Source organism: Peromyscus maniculatus, chromosome 1 (assembly GCF_049852395.1).
Source record: "Peromyscus maniculatus bairdii isolate BWxNUB_F1_BW_parent chromosome 1, HU_Pman_BW_mat_3.1, whole genome shotgun sequence".
Lineage (NCBI taxonomy): Eukaryota > Metazoa > Chordata > Mammalia > Rodentia > Cricetidae > Peromyscus > Peromyscus maniculatus.
Genome location: NC_134852.1, coordinates 192,247,293 through 192,261,567, shown reverse-complemented (window position 1 = coordinate 192,261,567; position 14,275 = coordinate 192,247,293). Strand labels below are relative to the sequence as shown.

The 14,275-nt window shown below is 39.7% G+C and overlaps 1 protein-coding gene and 1 pseudogene across 1 annotated transcript in view; one reads left to right on the top strand and one right to left on the bottom strand.

Moving 5' to 3' along the window:
- LOC121823677 (cytochrome P450 2C70-like) overlaps nt 1-14,275 on the top strand; it is a 58,626-nt gene that overhangs the window by 3,530 nt on the left and 40,821 nt on the right. The gene's annotated exons all lie outside the window — the stretch shown is intronic.
- LOC143272488 (DNA-directed RNA polymerases I, II, and III subunit RPABC4 pseudogene) lies at nt 12,533-12,725 on the bottom strand (annotated as a pseudogene).

Genomic DNA, 14,275 nt, shown 5'->3' with positions numbered 1-14,275 from the left:
CGGTGGTTTGATTAGGAATAACCCCCATTGACTCATGTGTTTGAATTCTTGGACCAAGTGGCACTATTAGGAAGTATGGCCTTGTTGGAGTAGCTGTGGCCTTGTTGGAGGAAATGTATCACCATGGAGGCAGGCTTTGAGATCATATATGTTCAAACTATGCCTGCTGTTTTATAAACTTCCTTTTGCTGCCTATGGATCAAGTTGTAGAACTCTCAGCTGCTTCTCTAACACATGTCTTCCTGCACACTGCCATGCTTCTTGCCATGATGATAATCGACTAAACCTCTGGAACTGTAAGCCAGCCTTAATTAAATGTTTTCCTTTATAAGACTTGCTGTGATTATAGTGTCCCTTCACACAATAAAACTCTAACTTGTAGCTAGAGTTTTCCTGCCTTGCCCACAGTCTGGACAAATCTTTGTTACCCACAGCCGCTCAGTCCCAACCAAGTAAACACAGAGACTTACATTGCTTACAAACTGTATGGCCATGGCAGGCTTCTTGCTAACTGTTATTATAGCTTAAATTAATCCATTTCCACAAATCTATACCTTGCCACGTGGCTTGTGGCTTACTGGTATCTTTTCATGCTGCTTGTTAGGGTGGCGGCTGGCAATGACTCCTTCTGCCTTCCTGTTCTTTTATTTCTCCTCTCTGTTAGTCCCACCTATACTTCCTGCCTAGCCATGGGCCAATCAGTGTTTTATTTACTAATCAATCAGAGCAACACATTTGCCATACAGACCATCCCACAGCACATCGAAGTGCAGACCATCTTAGACACCTGCACTCAGGCCCGTGGTCCTAATCATCCTCTATGCGGACCTGCTGGGTAAAGCCATGAGGAACCTGAGAACGGGCTCCCACAGGACATACAGAACATCCCACAGCACTAACTAACTAAGACAGGTAGAGAAGCTTAGTCTGTTGACTAACACAACAGAAGTACTTATCTGGAATCCATTTGACATGCTACAGGTGGATCTAAATTGTGACTTCCCAAAGTTTACATGAGTTTTTAAAGTTTACAAAAGTGATTTCAGCATTATTGTTCTTTGCAATCTGTATTGAAATCTGCTTTGTAAAAGAAAAAAAGCAGCTAACATGTATCTGTAAGCAGTTGGAATATTCTCATGCCTGTCAGTCATATTAAAAGCTTGAGACCCAAAAGTATTTTGGAGATTAAAATCATGAACATTCTTTCTGTCCAAAGTATTGGATGCATATAGATTGAACAGAGATGTTTTCAGCACAATAAGAAATTGGTTTGTTTAATCATTTGTCTTGAAACATAGGTGGTTGATTACTGAGAGCAGTCATTGAAAAACAAGATTTAAAAAAAGGGAATAGTAAAAGTTTAATTGAAACCTATTTTGTTGCTTTATCTCTTTTAGTGTGAAGCCTGTCAGAAAAGTAAAATGCATGAGTTTGCCATTTTTTTAGGAGGAGACCTAGTAGCTCTCAAGAAGGAAGGCCTGGTTTTTATGCATGCAATGGCCTGAATAGACAGCTGGAGTCATAGGAGAAAGGGAAGTTGGATGCTTGCTGCTGTTAAACAGATAAAGCTACATCCATCAACATCATCAGAGAACCGAGAAGGATAAGTTTGAGCAAGGAGTTTAATACAAATGTCCTCTGTATCAATTAAAATGACAATGACTTATGTAGATGGTTACCATAGGTTTCTCTATGGTGGTTTTGGGAGCAGAGGTCATTGATCTTTGGCAGCCATGCAGGATACCATTAATTTTGTCATTGCCACACAAGGGAGCATTAGCTGTCAACTGCCAGATCCAGAAGATTAAAGAACTTTCATGTGGATGAGGAACTTGTGAGACTTGCCTACCTTGGTAAAGCAAAGAGGGGCAGTCAATTCTCCAGTTTCCTGCCTGTCCACAGTTTGGGCAGGGTCCTGGTGGTGGGCAAGGCATGGGGCAGTATTTTTCCTACTGGTTAAAGGTACCACAATTCAGGTGGAATCATCTGTGTCCCATTGTCTTCTTTGGAAAAGACCTTAGGACTACCACTAGGGTCTGACAGTTTTGTGTATCACATTTTAAATGCCATATTCAGCAGATCTCTGAGGCATTTGAAGGCTATTATTTAATTTATTAAGTAGACCTTATTTTAAATGAACTTTATTTGTTTTAGTGACTTGCTCTATTTTGGCTTTATTTTGAAAACATATACATCAGGCTAAATAAAGCTTGTCCCTGAAAATGAATTACATTTGTACTTAGCATGTTTACAAGCATAGTTTTGAGCACAGTAGAGAATTTAATCATTTGTAAGGTTACTAATCATTAAATTTCATGTCTTAAATATCTTTACCAGTTTACAAAAAGTTGGTAGTTTTTATAGGATTAGAAGTTTATAGTTTTATCCTAGTTAAGTTTTAATCTTTTTAATCATTTTTTTATTTATTTTTACAATACTATTCAGTTCTACATAATAGCCACAGATTCCCTCATTCTCTCCCTTCCTGCCCCCCTCCCCTTCCCCCCAGCACACCTCCCATTCCCACCTCCTCCAGATCAAGGTCTCCCCCGAGGACTGGGATCGACCTGATAGACTCAGTCCAGGCAGGTCCAGTCCCCTCCTCCCAGATTGAGCCAAGCATCCCTGCATAAGTCCCAGGTTTCAAACAGCTAACTCATGCAGCGAGCCCAGGACCTGGTACCACTGCCTAGATGCCTCCCAAACAGATCAAGCCAATCAACTTTCTCACCTATTCAGAGGGCCTGATCCAGTTGGGGCCCCTCAGCCTTTGGTTCATAGTTCATGTGTTTCCATTCATTTGGTTATTTGTCTTTTGTGGGGGTATCTTTGTGGATTTCTGTGGGCCTCTTTAGCTCTTTGAGACAAACAATCAATCAATGGGACCTCTTGAAACTGAGAAGCTTTTGTAGAGCAAAGGATATGGTCAACAAGGCAAAGCGACAGCCTACAGAATGGGAAAAGATCTTCACCAACCCCACATGTGACAGAGGACTGATATCCAGAATATATAAGGAACTCAAGAAATTAGACATCTAAACGACCAACAGTCCAATTGAGTATAGCAGAATATCATTAGGAATCATCTCGTTGACTTTTTTTTTGCCAGTCATATTTGGTTCTACCCTAGGTCTCTGGACTGTTCATGCTCTGGGTCCTGGCCCTCTAGGACATGGCAGGGGTGGGCTCCCTCTCATGGTAGGGGCCTCAAGCTGGACCAGTCATTGATTGGCCACTCCTATAATTTCTGTGCCACCTTTACCCCATAATATCTTTTAGGCAGGGTAAACTGTAGGTCAAAGGTTATGTGGCTGTCCAGTAAAAGTAGGATGTCCATTTTTACTATGTTAACCCTAACAATTCATAAGCAAAAAGGATTTTTCCAAATTTTTTGATAATTTTTCCAATTTCTTTCTTCAAAGACTCAAAGTTCTTGCCTTACAGGTCTTTCACTTGCTTGGTTAGAGTTATTCCAAGATGTTTTATATTATTTGTGGCTATCGTGAAGGGTGTTGTATCCCAAATTTCCTTCTCAGTCTATTTATCATTTTTATGTAGGAGGGCTGCTAATTTTTTTGAGTTTATTTTGTAGCCACTCACTTCGCTGAAGGTGTTTATCAGCTGTAGCAGTTACCTGGTATCATTTTTTTGGGGGGTTGCTTATGGATACTATCATATCATCTACACATAATGATTGTTGTATGAATCCTAATTGGTCTTATTATGAAAACCTGGAGTTAGATATCAGGGTAAATGTTAAAAGATCAGAGGAAACAAAGGAACAAACCACTAGAGAAACTTCTCACCACTCCTGAATCCTTAGGCTGAAAGGGAGGCAAGATCCTGTCTCCAAGAATCCTTAGACCAAATGCCTGTAAGTCCTCAGTGGAAATGGCTCCAAACTCCTGTCTCCTCCCACCTTATATTCCTTTCTCTGTCCAGCCATATCACTTCCTGTCTAACTGTCTTAGTGCTGGGATTAAAGGCGTGTGACTCCCAATACTGAGATGAAAGGTGTGTGCTACCACTGCTTGGTTCTGTTTCTCTTTTAGACTGGATTAATCTTGTGTGTAGTCCAGGGTGGCTTTGGGCTCGATCTCTGCCCCTGAGTGCTAGGATTAAGGGTGTGTGCCATCACTGCCTGGCCTCTATGTTTAATCTAGTGGCTGGCTCTGTCCTCTGATCTTTAGGCAAATTTTATTTGTTAGAGTACAAACACCACCACAAACCATTCGATTTCTTTCATTACCATTTGTATCCACCTGATCTCCTTTAGCTATATCATTGCTCTCGTTAAAACTCCAAGTAGTATATTGAATAGATATGGAGTGGACAGCCTTGCTTCACCCCGATTTTAGTGGAATTGCTTTAAATTTCTCTCCATTTAATTTGATGTTGGCTATTGGCTTTCTCTATATTGCTTTATTATGTTTAGGCATGTTCCTTGTATCCTTGATCTTTCCAAGACTTTTATCATGAAGGGGTGTTGGATTTGTTATAGGCTTTTTTTAGCATCTAATGAGATGATCATGTTTTTTTTTCAGTTTGTTTATATGGTGGGTTACATTGACAGATTTTCATATATTGAACCATCTCTGCATCTTTGGGATGAAGCCTACTTGATCATGGTGGATGATTTTTTTGGTGTGTTCTTGGATTAAGTTTGTGAGTATTTTATTGAGTATTTTTACATCAATGTTCATGAGGGAATTTGGTCTGTAATTCTATTTCTTTGTTGAGTCTTTGTGTGGTTTGGGTATCAGGGTAGCTATAACCTTATGAAATGAATTTTGCTTTGTCCTTCTGTTTCCATTTTGTGCAGTATTTTGAGGAGTATTGATAGTAGCTCTTCTTTGAAAGTCTGGTAGAATTCTGCACTAAAACCACCTAACCCTGGGCCTTTTTAAAGAGACTTTTGATGACTGCTTCTAGTTCTTTCAGGGATTATAGGTTTATTTAAGTTTTTACATCTTTACATTTCTTTAGAGTTTCAAATTCTATGGAGTACTGGTTTTTGAAGTATGACTTAATGATTCTTTGGATTTCTTTCATGTCAGTTGTTATATACCCCCTTTTGTATGTCTGATTTGTTAATTTGGATAAACTCTCTCTACCTTTAGTTAGTTTGTATAAGGGTTTGTCTATCTTGTTGATTTTCTCAAAGAACTAACTCTTTGTTTCATTGATTTTTTGTATTATTCTTTTTGTTTTTATTTTATTGATTTCAGCTCTCAGTTTGATTATTTACTGCCTTCTATTCCTCTTGCATGTGTTTGCTTCTGCTTGTTCAAGAGCTTTTAGGTGTGCTCTTAGGTTGCTAGTATGAAATCTCTTCAAATTCTTTATGAAGGCACGTAGTGCTATGCCCTTTCCTCTTATCACTGATTTCATTGTGTCCCATAAATCTGGGTAAGTTTTACATTAATTTTCATTGAAATCTAGGATGTCTTTAATTTCTTTCTTTTTTCTTCCTTGACCCAGTGGTGATTCAATAGAGAGTTGTTCAGTTTCCATGAATTTTCTGTTGTTGAAATCCAGCTTTAATCCATGGTGATCTGATATGATACAGGGGGTTATTTCAGCTCTCTTGTATCTGTTGAGACCTGTTTTGTGACAAAGTATTTGGTCAGTTTTGGAGAATGTTCCATGAGGTGCTAAGAAGATTGTATATTCTTTTGTGTTTGGGTAAAATGTTCTGTAGATGTCTGTTAGGTCCATTTGAGACATAACATCTGTCCGTTCCATTATTTGCCTGTTTAGTTTTTGTCTGGATGACCTGTCCAAAGGCGAGGTTTGTGGCATACTGAGGTTTCCCACAATTAATGTGTAAGGTTCAATGTGTGATTTAAGCTTTAGTAATAAATCTTTTACTGTAGACAAATTCCTAAATGGTCTTTTTAATAAAAACCTGGAGCTAGATATTGGTGTAAAAAGCTGAGAGATCTGAAAAGCAGAAAGAAGCCAGCCACATTCTTACCACTTGGAGATCTTCTGCCAAAGAGACCTACTTCCTGTATACCCATGCACATATGCTTTCTGTTCTGCCTTTCAGTTCCTCTCTCTATGCAGCTACATTACTTCCTGTCTATTTGCACAGACATTCAGACCTCTATGGTTAGTGCCTGGCTTTGTTCTCCAGTATGGCCTTGAATTCACAGAGATCCAGACGAACCCCTGCCTCTCAAGTGATAGGATTAAAGGCATGTGCTACCATTGCCTGACTTCTATGCTTGATATAGTGGCTGGCTTTTTCCTCTGATCCTCAGATAAACTTTATTGGGGGACACAGATAAAATATCACCACATTTTACAAATGTGGGTTCCCATGTGTTTGGGCAGAGATGTTAAGAATTGCAATGTCCTCTTGGTGAATTTTTTCTTTGATGAGTATGAAATGTCCTTCTTTATGTCATTTGATTAATTTTGGTTGGAAGTATATTTTGTTATGTAGTACTGTAGCTAGAGTTTTCCTGCCTTGCCCACAGTCAGGACAAATCTTTGTCACCCGCCAGTCCCACAGCCGCTCAGACCCAACCAAGTAAACACAGAGACTTATATTGCTTACAAACTGTATGGCCGTGGTAGGCTTCTTGCTAACTGTTCTTATAGCTTAAATTAACCCATTTTTATAAATCTATACCTTGCCACGTGGCTGGTGGCTTACCGGCGTCTTCACATGCTGCTGGTCATGGTGGCGGCTGCAGTGTCTCTCCCCCTCAGCCTTCTGCTTCCCAGAATCCTCCTCTCTCCTTGTCCCACCTATTTCCTGCCTGGCCACTGGCCAATCAGTGTTTTATTTATTGACCAATCACAGCAATTTGACATACAGCCCATCCCACAGCATAGTACAATAGCTATACCTGTTATAATTTAAGAGTGGCATGAAGGAGTCAAATCATAAAACAGGGCTCATGTGGGAGATTTATTGGGCAAGAGGAGAGAAGAGGCAGAGAAGGGGACAAAGACCAGTCCCTGGGCATGAGAGCAAAGGAAGAGAAAAATAGAGAGGGAGAGAGAGAGAGAGAGAGAGAGAGAGAGAGAGAGAGAGAGAGAGAGAGGAGAGAGAGAGAGAGAGAGAGAGAGAGAGAGAGAGAGAGAGAGAGAGAGAGAGAGAGAGAAAGTAAGGGAGGGAGGGAGAGGAAGAGATAGAGAAAGAAAGAGGGTGAGAGGGAGAGAGAGATAGAGAGGGAAAGACAGAAGAGACAAGAGGTCAAAGCCCACCTTTTTTTTCTTTTTCTACAGCAGCTTTATTTGCAATAGTCCCAAAAATCCTTTAAGAATTAATGAGGGGGCCGGGTGGTGGTGGCGCATGCCTTTAATTCCAGCACTCAGGAGGCAGAGGCAGGCGGATCTCTGTGAGTTCGAGGCCAGCCTGGGCTACAGAGTGAGTTCCAGGACAGGCTCCAAAGCTAAACAGAGAAACCCTGTCTCAAAAAAAAATTAATGAGGGAACAGACTATGATACATCAGTACATCACATCATGGAATATTGTGAAGGAAGCCAAAAGGAAGCAACTTTTTTTTAACTTTATTTTATTTTATTTTAACTTATTACTCAAAGGTTGTTGCATAATTGGAGACTTTTCTACTTTAAACACAAATATTCTCACTCTCCACAGCAAGGCTGATTCTGAATGCCTCATCTGGTGACACCTTTTATAAGGAAGTGTAGTGAATGTGCACAGGGGATGTTCTTAGTGGCTACAGCTGAGGAAATCTCCTGTCAGGACCTAAGGGCAGGCCAGGAAGATGACTAAATGCTAACATTTGAGTATATCCTCAGCTGTAGCCACTAAGAGCACCCTTGTGGCCATTCACTATGTTTCCATATAAAAGGTAGGCTTTGCCCACCTCTCCCTCTCCTCCCTCTCCTCCTCCCCCTCCCCCTCCCCCTCCCCTTCCCCTCCCTCTCCCTCTCTCTCTCCCTCTCTCCCCCTCCCTCTCCCTCTCTCTCCCTCTCCCTCTCCCCCTCCCTCCCTCCCTCCCTCCCTCCCTCCCTCCCTCCCTCCCTCCCTCCCTCCCTTCCTCCCTCCCACTCTCTCTATCTCCCTCCTTCTCTCTCCCCTTTTGTCTTTCTCTCTCTCTTCCTTCGCTCTCATCCTCAGGGACCAGTCTCTGCCCCCTTTTCTCCTCTCCCCTCAATAAACCTCCCACGTGAGCCCTGTTGTATGGTGTGACTCTTTCACACCACTTTTAAATAACAACATTAGCTTGCTTCTTAGGTCCATTTGCTTGGAAAATCTTTTCCCAACCTTTTACTCTGAGGTAATGTCTATCTTTGGTGTTGAGGTGTTTCTGGTATGCAGCAGAATAATGGATCTTTTTTGTATCCATTCTGTTAGCCTGTGTCTTTATATTGGCAAATTGAGCCCACTGATATTGAGAGATACTAATGACCAATAATTGTTAATTCCTGTTATTTTTTGTTGTTGTTGGTTGTGTGTGTGTGTGTGTGTGTATGTATGTGTGTGTGTGTTTCCCTTCTTTGAGTTTTACTGAGGTGAGATTATTTATTGTCTGTATTTTCATGGGTATAGTTAAGCTTCTTAGTTTGGAGGTTTCCTCTTAGTACTTTCTATAGGGGTGGGTTTGTGGATAGACATTGTTTAGGTTTGACTTTGTCATGAAATATCTTGTTTTCTCCATTTATGGTGATTGAAAGTTTTGCTGGGTATAGTAGTCTGAACTGGCATCTGTCATCTCTTAAAGTCTGCAAGACATATGTCCTGGACCTTCTGGGTTTTAGAGTTTCCATTCAGAAGTCAAATGCAATTCTAATAGGTCTCCCTTTAAATATTACTTGGCCTTTTCCTTCATAGTTTTAAATTCTTTTTGTTGTTGTTATTCTGTATGCTTTGTGTTTTGATTATTATGTGGCATACAGACTTTTTTCCTGGTCCAATCTATTTGGTGTTCTGTAAGCTTCTTGCATCTTTATAGGCATGTCTTTTTTTTAGGTTAGGAAAATTTTCTCAATGATTTTGTTGAATATACTTTCTGTGTTTTAGAGATGGGATTCTTCTCTTTCTCCCATTCTTAGGTTTGGTCTTTTCATAGTGTCCTTGATTTCCTGGATGTTTTGTGTTAGGAGTTTTTTAGATTTAATCTTTTCTTTGACCAATGAATGTATTTCTTCTATTGTATCTTCATTACCTGAGCTTCTCTCTTCTATCTCTTGTATTCTGTTAGTGATGCTTGCATCTGTAGTTCTTGTTTGCTTTCTCAGATTTTCCATTAAATTCTCTCCACTTGTGTTTTCTTTATTGTTTCTATTTCCATTTTCAGGTCTTGAACAGTTTCATTCACCTGTTTATTTGCTTTTTCTTGGCTATTTTTGCCAAGAAGAAGATAAACTCCATATGGAGTGTCTTCGATGCCCATCTTTCTCTTTGAAATAAATCAGTGCTGCCAGGAGCAGATGTGTCTCACTGTCCAGAAAGCCTAAGTTTTTAAAACATTTTAAATGCCATATTCTGTAGGTCTTTGAATTGTTTGAAGATTACCCACCTAACTGAATTATATCTTTGTATACCTAAAAAACTTAACATGACCAAAGGTTTGACTATCATAGAAGATTAATTATTAATCTGTATTTCTTAATTATCCTTTACAATTTAAATGAGTTACATAAACATAATACCTTAAAAGAGAATATAACAAAAGCAACTCTAAATTTGTATCAATAAACTAAAATCCATAGCAATGTAAAACATTTTTAAACAAGTTGTTACTTTTTAAAAGTTGGTTCATTAATCTACCTATTCAATAATATCTATATTTTACCTTTCTATACCATATCCCCCTTTCTTGTTTTAGAAAGAGATTGACTGTGATCAATAACAATTTGCAACCAACAACCTAAACAAAGACAAACATCCATAATCCATTTATTGGGAATGTGGGCGTAGTTTTCTAGGCTACTTCCCTCTGATAAAGGGTGCTGTATTCTTATGGGAATCCTGAGAATATAAAGTCCTGACTGGAATAGTCTGTGAGGCTGCTTTGTCTGAGCCAGTTGCCTTGAAGTTAATTTTGGATATTGGATGATCTGGGCCATGGTATCAATGGAGACCTTTCAGGGGGTCTTGACTTCTCAAACCATATTGCTGGAAGCAATCCATAGGTTCTTATTTTCTGTGGAAACAAAAGCAGAACCTCTTTTCCAAAGCAACATATCCTTAGACATAGATTTTGAAATCATGATATATTTAAAATATACATAATGATTTAACTCAGCAGCCTTTTCAATCAAATGTCTCTCCATAGTTAAAAATACCAAAGACAGCATAATCCAGACTCTCTGTGTGATATCCATCTTTATGTGGCTTATTTTTTATATTACCTTTACTGTCTCTTTAAAGACTTTATTTTTTTACTTTAATCCCAGCACTCGGGAGGCAGAGCCAGGCGGATCTCTGTGAGTTCGAGGCCAGCCTGGGATACCAAGTGAGCTCCAGGAAAGGCGCAAAGCTACATAGAGAAACCCTGTCTCGAACCCCCCTTCCCCACCCCCCCAAAAAAAAGGGAAAAAAGACTTTATTTTTTAAAACCATTTCTTTATATAACTATCTATAGCTTGGAATTTTACAGGTTCCCCTCTGCCATCCCTTTGCAATGGTCTTACAGATCTTAAGAAAAAGAAAGTTTACATTTCAGCAAGAGTTTTGAATATCGATGACATTTAATGGGGAACATTTTTTTTTTAAAATGAGAACCAAGGGAGGGGGAAGAAATCAAAGAACTAGACATCAATAATATACATTTAGCCATACTAATTTTTCATAATCCTTTTGGTTTAGAAAATTTTAATAACATGAGACATACCAGTAACAAATAAATTTTCCATTTGTTATAACAAAATTTTCCTAAGTGGGTGGTAGACACTATCTGGACCCTTTATCCAGTACATATCACAGCTTTCCCATTGTTGCATAGGTGTACTCAATCCTGATTCTTAGTTTTTACCCTTTATACCACAGTTTTCTCTCAAAACCTTGAGGCCTTATTAATATGGCCGATTTGCATACAACCCGGTGGGAGGAGAGCCTGGGTACTCAGGTGAAGGTCCAATGACCTTGCTTGTTGTTTTCATTTTGAAGGAACATTAACTTTTAAGAGTTTCATCTCTGATTATTTTAAGCAGGTGTATCTGGAATTATCGTTCAGATTTTAGTCAGAGGGTTTTGTTTTATTTGATAATCAGTTATGTGTTTGCAGATGGAGGCAGATAAGTGAAAAGCTTAATAAGTTTTTTTATTATAATGTCATTAAGTTGGAGAATGATATAATTATCTGTAACATAGAGGCCATAAAACAGAAAACTATTAAAAACCAGATGTCTACAGGAACTCAGAAAATGTTGACATCATTGTTTTTGTTTTCTTTGTGGATTTTAAGCTATATTCAATAAGCTTTCAAATCTTAATTTACAGAAAGTTAATATTTTAGATGTTTTAAAGCACATAGCATTTTTTAAACCAAAAATTCCTTTATACAAAGTATCAAAATACAATTACATTTCTAAAATGAAACCATAGGTTTATGCTACGCCCACAGCTGTGACACCTGTGTAGCTGTAGCAAAGCTTGAAAGCTTGCCGCTGTACTAGAGTCTGGCAGCAAAAGGGCTGAGGTTGAAGCTTCCTGGAGCGAGACCTCAGGCAGTTTCCCCAAGTCCAACGGTCGTCATGCGGCCTGAGGATCTCAGGGCGACAGTCCTTGTCTGCACTAATCATGCTTTTTCTCTGTATGTCTTTTCTGTGTTGGGGGGAGTGAATCATGAAGGAAAAGAAACAACTTTGGAGTGATTTGCCTTTCATGGAAAGGCTAGCCAGGACTAGAAAGCCTTGGTGCCTTCATGGTAAGGAAGAAAGTCAACAGATCATAGAAAATATGAAGCCAGCCCTAAGGTATTGGTATAGAAGGGTATATGACAATTAGAAAGATAATAGTGAGGAAGAAATAAATGAAATTATACAAAAAGTATTTAGAGGGTGACTTGAACCTTGGCTGGTAAACGTCTGGTTTCCACAGATATGGTCTTTGGCGCGAGACAGATTTCACAAAATTCTGAGATCATGCCCTTAAGCAACAACCACAATGAACGCCAAGCTGCGGAAGTGATACACAGAAATAGATACTAAAGTACTTTGCTATTGTCTACACAGAAATAGATACTGATATGCTTTGCTATTGTTTTTTGCTGATTCTGTGAAATTGAAAAAGTTTGCTGATTCTGAGTGATTGTAAAAATTATCAGTCTGATGTAATCCCCCTGCCAAGTTCCTTGATTGTAAAAGAATATAAGCACTGGTCTTGCAGAAGTAAACCTACAGCAGCACAACAATCTATTGTGTGTCTGTCTGTCATTTCCTCGCCGATTCCTGACTTCTCCTCGAGCCTTCTCCCTGGTTCTCCCGCAGTGGTGGTCTCCCTCTGGGTGGTCTGCGGCAGGTTTACAGTTGTAGTCATAAGTAAGCTAAGTCAAAAGCTGTACAAGAAACATCAATGGGGCAAATGAAGACACTCCTGAATTCCCACTTTTCATCGAGCATCAAAGACCACCAATCTTTTAGTCCTCTTCTTGTACATTTATTCTGTATCCACATTCTCTGCATCTGATTGGATCCCTGGACTTTTTTCATTTTCAGTGTGACACTCTCCACAAATATTTCTCATTGACTGCTGCTTTGGGGGCTGAACGTCTTTCTGAGTGTCCATTGTTAGTGCCTCGGCAGCTCAAAGAAGCTTCTCTGTGCATGCAACCCCGAGTTTTCTCTTGGGCTGTTTTGTTTTTATTTTTGCTCTAGAGTCAGATGGCCTTCTGACTTAGGACAGAGATATTGGAGGAAACTTTTAAGCAAACACCTTTGGACTGTGAGAGGTTAGGTATTACATAACTCCAGAACAAGCTTTTTAATATCATAGATCAGTGTAAAACAATATTTCAATATTATCCATACTGGAAAGAAACATGAATCCTTGCAAAACTGAATCTAGTGATCAGCGAGGTCTTGAGACCAGAGAGAGCAGAGAACAAAGAAGGTTTAGAGATAAAACATTCTGGGCACAGGACAGCTGTAAATGCAGAGAGCAGTAGGTGATGGAAAAGGGGGCCTATGGTGCACTCTAAGACTGTGTTCTGGGGACACCCACATTGTCACAGTCTGGTGGCATGGGAATTGGCAGCAGCCAGAGCTCCATGGTCAGAGAGAGGAGCCAGCTAGGAGATAGAAGAAGCAGGGAAAAGACATTCTTCAGAAGCAAAGCCAGGGAAAATTATTGCAAACAAGTGGGCATAGGGAGTAGACTGCAGCAAGCCAGTGTGTGTGTGTGTGTGTGTGTGTGTGTGTGAGAGAGAGAGAGAGAGAGAGAGAGAGAGAGAGAGAGAGAGAGAGAGAGAGAGAGAGAGAGAGAGAGAGAGAGAAACTCAATGGGCAGAGCTAGACTGGAGGCAATCAAGAGCAGTCTGCCTTTTGGAAATTCTGAAAATGTAGCATACAGCTCAGAGGTGATTGGGCTGTGTTCAGTCTGTCATCTCTGCAACAAACTTGAAAACATAAGTATAACAGAAAAGACAACAGCATGAAAAGACAATACGACAATGGAATCAGAGAGACCAAATAAACTCTATCATGTGGTAGACACCGTCATTCACATACCAAAACCAGAACAGGAGGGAATGACCTCTGTAATGGAAACTGGGCCTATGATTGTGTCCAATCTCACCTTTCTCTCTCCAAATGTCTGGACTCCAAAAAAGAACAGAACAATTAATTCACTTATATGTCAGAGCTTCAGAATCATGTTACCTGGAAAATTTTACTTTTGTTTTTCTTTCAATTTGCAAATGTAGAGTAATTGAAATCTAGGTTCCCTGGGCCTATTAAGCCCACCTTTGACTTGCTCCCTCTGGGGCCTATCCCCTATTAGCAGCCTTTAATTTGTGGTAGCCTTGTAGTCTGGGCTTCAGGACATATAAGTCTACCAGGGCCTCTCCCAAACTCAAGGCCTTAAGTCTAGTGTCTCCTAAGGATCTTGCTGGGGCACTCAAATGTTGTGGAGTTTGTGACCCCTGGAAAAAGACCATAGACTCAATCCAAGTATAATTGAAAGATTTAACAATTAGCTGCTAGAAGGACAATAACTATAAAGTTGAATCTCAGGCATGCTGTGAAGGAGGGGGTAAGAATTTTTTTAAATGTAAAAACTGCAAGGTCATTAATATCTATGCATGCAAGCAAAAATTGTTCTCTTCTGCCAAATTAAGAGGTTAA